The sequence below is a fragment of the Micropterus salmoides genome, unplaced genomic scaffold, assembly GCF_014851395.1.
Source record: "Micropterus salmoides isolate LMB-PRFRI ecotype aquatic unplaced genomic scaffold, ASM1485139v1 Ms_hic_scaffold_11, whole genome shotgun sequence".
NCBI lineage: Eukaryota > Metazoa > Chordata > Actinopteri > Centrarchiformes > Centrarchidae > Micropterus > Micropterus salmoides.
The window spans coordinates 12,635,189-12,641,327 of NW_024040152.1; the positions used below are offsets into that span (position 1 = coordinate 12,635,189).

Genomic DNA, 6,139 nt, shown 5'->3' on the forward strand with positions numbered 1-6,139 from the left:
ATGATTAAACAATCATACCAAACAAGTGCTAAAGATCCCCAGTGCAGTGTGTAGGTTGTAACATAATTATTAGCTTAAACAGCTGCGTAGTAGGAATACAACTGGGTGAGGTTGCTGAAGACAGTTTACTGTCTTATGTCATACAGCATGGCAAGACTGAGCAACAAGACACATGGTAGTTAGACTGCCTCAGCAAGGTCTCTCCCAGGCAGATATTTCAAGGTAGATGAGGGTTTCTATATGTGCTGTCCAAGCTCTTTTGAAGAAGCACAAAGAAACAGGCAACGCTGAGGACCGTAGACATAGTGGACGGCCCAAGAAACTTACTGCAGCAGATGCATCATGTTTACCTCCCTTCGCAGTCTGAATATGTCCAGCAGTGCCATCAGCACAGAACTATCAGAAAACAGTGGTACCCTGATACACACAAACACTGTCTGGAGAAGTCTGGTCAGAAGTGGCCGTCATGGAAGACTTAAGGCTAAAAAGCCATACCTCCGACATGGAAACAAGGCCAAGTGACTCGACTATAGACAGAAACACAGAAACTGGGGTGAATAAAAATAGCAGCAGTTGCTTGGGTCTGATCAAAATACTACAGTCAAAATTTTAAATGTTTGGCTCTATCAGAGAAGTTTCTTTGCCGAAGGGCTGTAGAGCGGTACAAGATACATGGTACATGAATGTCTGCAGGCAACAGTGAAGCATGGTGGAGGTTCCTGGCAAGTTTGGGGTTGCATTTCTGCAAACAGAGTTGGGGATTTGGTCAGAATTAATGCTGAAAAGTACAGGCAGATATGTATTCATCATGCAATACCATCAGGGACGCATCTGATGTGCATGACAATGACTCCAAACATACATCAAAAGTCCTTAAGAGCTTCTTCAGCATAAAGAAGAACAAGGAGTTCTGGAAGTGATGGTGTGGCCCCCACAGAGCTCAACATCATCAAGTCTGGGATTACATGAAGAGAGAGAAGCAACAGACACTGCCTAAATTCACAGAAGAACTGTGGGTAGTTCTTTAAGATGTCTGTTTTGAAGGCCAAGAGTGGTGACACCAAATATCAATTTGCATTCTTACTTTACAGCATTTTCCACACCTATTTAAAACCTTTGCACAGTACAGTATTTCAGTTTTAAGCAAAAGAATATTAATTTTTTGAATCTTTTAGAATAAAAACAATGTAAAGAAACACAAAATGAATCCAATTTGTTCTTACTGTGAAGCATTTAGTTTTTTTGGACAGTTCAAATTAAGTGCAACTTTGGAAAGTTTGCAACAAATGAGTCACCACTTCCAAGAAAATAGGAATTTTTCCATATTAAACTGTTAATCTCGGGCCCATTATGTAAGTGGATCACTAGTTCAAACTCGTGGTCTGTACAGGTAAAGATGTGATGTCTACTCAATCCAAAAAAATGAAATAAAATACTCAATCTGCCGGGAATCTCATGAATATTTATGAATGTGGTAAGATTTCAGATCTGTGAATTGTGCCAAGTTTCAACTGGCAACACACCCGTCTGACTGAAATGTGATGACTATGAAAATGCCTGGATGAATCATAGTAATCTTTTAAGTTTAATGAATGCATCAGTGGCTTGGATATATGTGTAGTGGATGGATGGATATGAGTGATTAAATCATACACAAAGGAAGTGGCAGACTATCTTCCACTGTAAGCCATTTTAAATACATCAACATACGTGTCTCCATCTTCATCTTGACGTGTAGCCAGAGCGACACCAGACAGCAGGTGTCCAGGGTGGGCCAGAGGGTTTGGCTCTGGGGCAGCAGCCACACAGTACAGTCGGCAGGAACCTGAGCACGAATGACACAGAAAGAGAGGCAGAGACAGTACAAGAGAGAGAGAGAGAAAAAGACATAGAGATCCAGGAAGATTTCAATAGAAAGTAATGGAGAAACATACAATAAAGAGGCTGGCCTGGTAAAGTCATTTTTGGTAATAAGGAAGTGTGCAACTGTGCATGTGTGTGTGTGTGTGTGTGCGCGCGCGTGTGTGTGTGTGTGTGTGTAAGAGTAGTATTCAGTTATGAGTTGACCCACTAAGCAACTTTTGTTAGTGCAAGAGTCTGACTGAAGAGGATAGCTGCAGAATCAGAATGGCTGACTGGACATTTTCTCATTGATTCAGCAGCAGCTGTACCATCAACTGTGAAGCCACTGTCTTTCCTTCCACCTGTAATACATAGTGACTAAAAATATTGAAGGGGGTGGGGGAGCTGTGTAGTGTGTTGCTACTGTTTTAAAAACCAAAATCGTCCATGTAACAGGCTATAGCCTATACCAATTTATTGTGCCATGCTCTGTCTTTGAACCCTAAATTGTGTGTCTAATAGTCTTACTGAGTGTACAGACAGATGCACTAATGCAACACCCAGCTTGATTGTTTTGGCCATAATTGTTCCCTTGGAACTACTTCAGATGAGAACTTTATAGAAGCAAAACTTTGGCGTGTAACTAAGTTTATATAGGCTATTATCATTTTATTATTATCAATATTAATATTAATGTAAAATAAAGAAAGAACGCTTACCGTAATCAAATGGGTACATGAAGCTTATAGGATATCCATCTTGGCTCTGTCCTGCCTCTTCAACCTGCCTGGGAGTCACCTGTGCTGCAACGACCCTGCTTTCGTCTGTGGCTTGTCCCAATCTACCGGCAAAACTTTCCCGAATTGTGATGTCCGTATCTACCGCAGGGGAAAAGCGGTCTACACTTTCTGGTGGCGCCGGTGACTGCGTTTGGGTCTCCGGCTCGACAAGAATCGGGCGTTTCCTAAAAGGAAGCCTTAAGGAAGATTTGTCCGCTGGTCGTTTGCGAGCAGCGCCGGATTCTGAGCCCGGTGTGCCTCTGACCGAGGGGCAGCGTATTTCCAAACTATCCGTTCCTGTGCACGCAGGGGGTGCAGGTGAGCCGCCTGTTACCCGAGCGTCCCTGACACGACCTTTGCAGTCCGGGATCCTTGACCCGGCGCTCCCACGCTCTCGGTTAGTGGTGCGCAGATCCAGCGGCGCTGTGGCAACCGACTGGTGGTCACCGTTCATGGTCATGATCCTCGGCATCAACTGTGGGCGAGGCGCTCAGGATCTGAAGAAGTTTCAGGTGTGTGCGCGTGAAGACAACTTCTCGACGTTCAGTGACAGTTTAGTGGGATCGGTCCATCCAAAGTGGCCAATAGTGCGCTATTCCCATCCCCATGAAATCAAATGGGCAGCGATCAAATCATCACTCTGTTTCCTTTTGTGTCACTGGTGTATTTCAGGCCGAGCGACAAAATTCATTGACTCGGAATGCAAATTTGTTTTTGAAGAAGAGTTACTACAAGTTTAGTGCAGATAGTGTGTATCCTTGCGTACCTAGGCTAACAACTGCAGGTGAGCTACAGTGCTTCACACAGTGCATCTGCTTTTAATGAACGTACTCACTGTGACACAAGCGGTGCTTTCCCTTTAAATCGAAAGAAAGCGAGTGTAGCATTTAAGGGCAAATTATACTGAGTGAGAGAGGGAAAGAGAAAACACTGCCTTGAATTCACAATAATTTCTGCATTTCCGAACTCTTTGACATCTGTCTGTTTTGCATGCAAGTTCAAAACATCTAATGGGTCTACTGAATTTCTCAAGAAGTTCACGGATCGGTGCTTTTGACGCGGTTCTTGCAGGGCAAATCTATGTGCAAAATGTGCAAGCAGGTCAGAGAAAGGGGACTCCCTCTAGCTATTGGCTGCACTGTAGCTGGCTACCCCAAATGTATTTCAATGCACGCTCAACTGTTAACTTAGAACACGCTTACAAACCGAACATTTTTTACGAACATATTTTCATTGTAATTGTCCTTTCTTCCATTTTTTGCGTGCAATCTTGTTAATAATAAAGGCTTCAATATTAGATTTAGACTCAGGATGCTATTTCCGAACTTGAGTAGCCTAGCAGTTAACATACAACTGAATACCGCGTGAAGAGAATGGATAAAGGTTCAGAATCAGTTTAAAGTAGCAATAAAGAGCTGTGTCTTTTATTTCCTTTATTCTAAAAGCTTAACGGACTGTCCCACTGTATCGATCAGAATGCTGCAAGGAAAGACTGACTTCAACAACTTGCAATGTGCAAATTATATAGGGTAGGCTACTTTTAATTAATTACCATTTTGAGGTGACTTCCTTTTTGAACTTTCCTGTACCCTCTTAATGATGTCATGGAAGGGATTTGTTTGTTTGTTATTTTGATCACATGTTTCAGTGCCTCAGGTCAGCAGACATAATTTTTTATTTTCAGTCCATAAAGTTACACAATGTCCCACTTTTGTTGATCTCATTACAGTATAGACGACAATTTTGTTCCAGTTCTGGTTCATTACAGCTGATTGTTGTATGACAGCTTTCTGGCACTACTAGCACGCTGGACTCACAAAATCACATGTGATTTTTGTATTCTGCAAATATGTGAACTTATAACATTTTAAATACACAAGACATGACAGCTCCAGTAATCCTGATGCTTATTTCTAGATTGTTTATCCCTCTGGTGTTGTTTTGCAAGTTGCAGTCCATCACATGCACAGTTAGTCCCTTCATCTGTCGCCAGAGCTGAGCTTGCACTGCCTAAAAGGAGTAAGGAGAATAAAGGAAGAATTGAGACAGAAGTTGCTCTATTCAGACTGACCTGTTTTTACCATGTCACAGATGCCCTGCGTGTCGCCAGGTGACCTGTTCACAAACATATGTATACCAACCATAACTGTGCATACACAAGCATGCACGCGCGCACACACACACACACACACACACACACACACACACACACACACACACACACACACATCCGCTCCAAGTGCTTATGGTGGGAATTGTTCGGTCTTTGTAAATAATATTACAGAGTACGGTCTAGACCTGCTCTATATGAAAAGAGCAATAAGAAAATTTTTGTTGTGAATTGGCACTATATAAATAGAATTGAGTTGAACACACACAAATCACACCTCATCTCCGTGTCTTTCATCTTATCCTACTCCACCCTCAGACCATAGGCTCTGATTACCAGGGTCAATTTGGGACTTTCCTCTTTCCACTGAAGTGTGGCGCTGGCAACGGAAAGTCAAGCTTGGTGTCTAAAGTCCCTAAAAGACCCTGACACTACACAAACATGCTCTGCAGCTGTCAAAGCACTCAACCATTATGGGCTGCTCTAACATTAGGTATCATTGTTTATGAACACAGGCTTACCTCTTTTATGGCCAGTCTCATCCTGAATACACACAAGACATAGCTTATTGTTTAAAGAATGAGACATTGACTGAGGTTCTGTGATCTTTAAGAGCATGCACATAAATGTAAACAGAAAACATCACATAACCCTTAATTTTGGGGCTCAGTATTCTGAGACTGCATGGTAAATGCAGAGAGCAGTCCTCAGTGGCACAGACCATGAGGTGACATATCCAGATACAAGCCAATGAGACCAATAAAATGAGGCCCCCTTGTGCCAGGAGAGCAAAGGTGCCACCAAACACTCAAAAAACGGTCAAGGAAAACTCTAAGCATTTGAAATCTCCAAACAATTAACATATTTGGTGAATACAGTACAAACTAACGCAATCTTTGGATGCTGAGTAAGTGGCTTTGACATGTGTCTTTTGCAGCAGGAAGTAGGGCTACTACATCATGCACAACTGCTATGTTAAATATGTTTAAAGCATATATATACTCTTCAGTTAAGGTAAACCAGAAAGGCTTCAGTTAAGGTAAATTAAGCTGGAAACTGACATTTAAATGGTTAAAATAATCAGCTTTCAGTGACAACACTAAACTGACTGTCCAGTGCAGTGTCTCCCTCTTGTGGATATTAAAGCAGAGGTTGTCAGTATTGTCATTGTAATAGTGCAAATTGTGTGCCAACAAGCAATACGTGTGAGAAATGTTTCCTCTCACTCAGAGTATTAAGAAATAAATAATTTATCCATTGTTGACAACTCCTGATGAATACATATATATACAAGTCCTGGACACAAAACATGTAGGCTAATATTATACTGAATATATTATTTTATATGAAATGTGCCATTATTAATTATGTTAATATGTCAGGTATTTATTTCCAATATATTTGTAGT

The 6,139-nt window shown here is 41.6% G+C and overlaps 1 protein-coding gene across 1 annotated transcript in view; it reads right to left on the minus strand.

Moving 5' to 3' along the window:
* LOC119897332 (probable ATP-dependent RNA helicase ddx6) overlaps positions 1 to 3,476 on the minus strand; it is a 33,895-nt gene extending 30,419 nt beyond the window's left edge. The window contains exons 1-2 of the transcript XR_005443396.1: positions 2,562 to 3,476; positions 1,711 to 1,825 (exon numbers count right to left, since the gene is read on the minus strand). The gene's annotated coding sequence lies outside the window, so the exon portion shown is untranslated. The remainder of the gene's footprint in view (positions 1 to 1,710; positions 1,826 to 2,561) is intronic.
* Between the last annotated feature and the right edge of the window lie 2,663 nt (positions 3,477 to 6,139).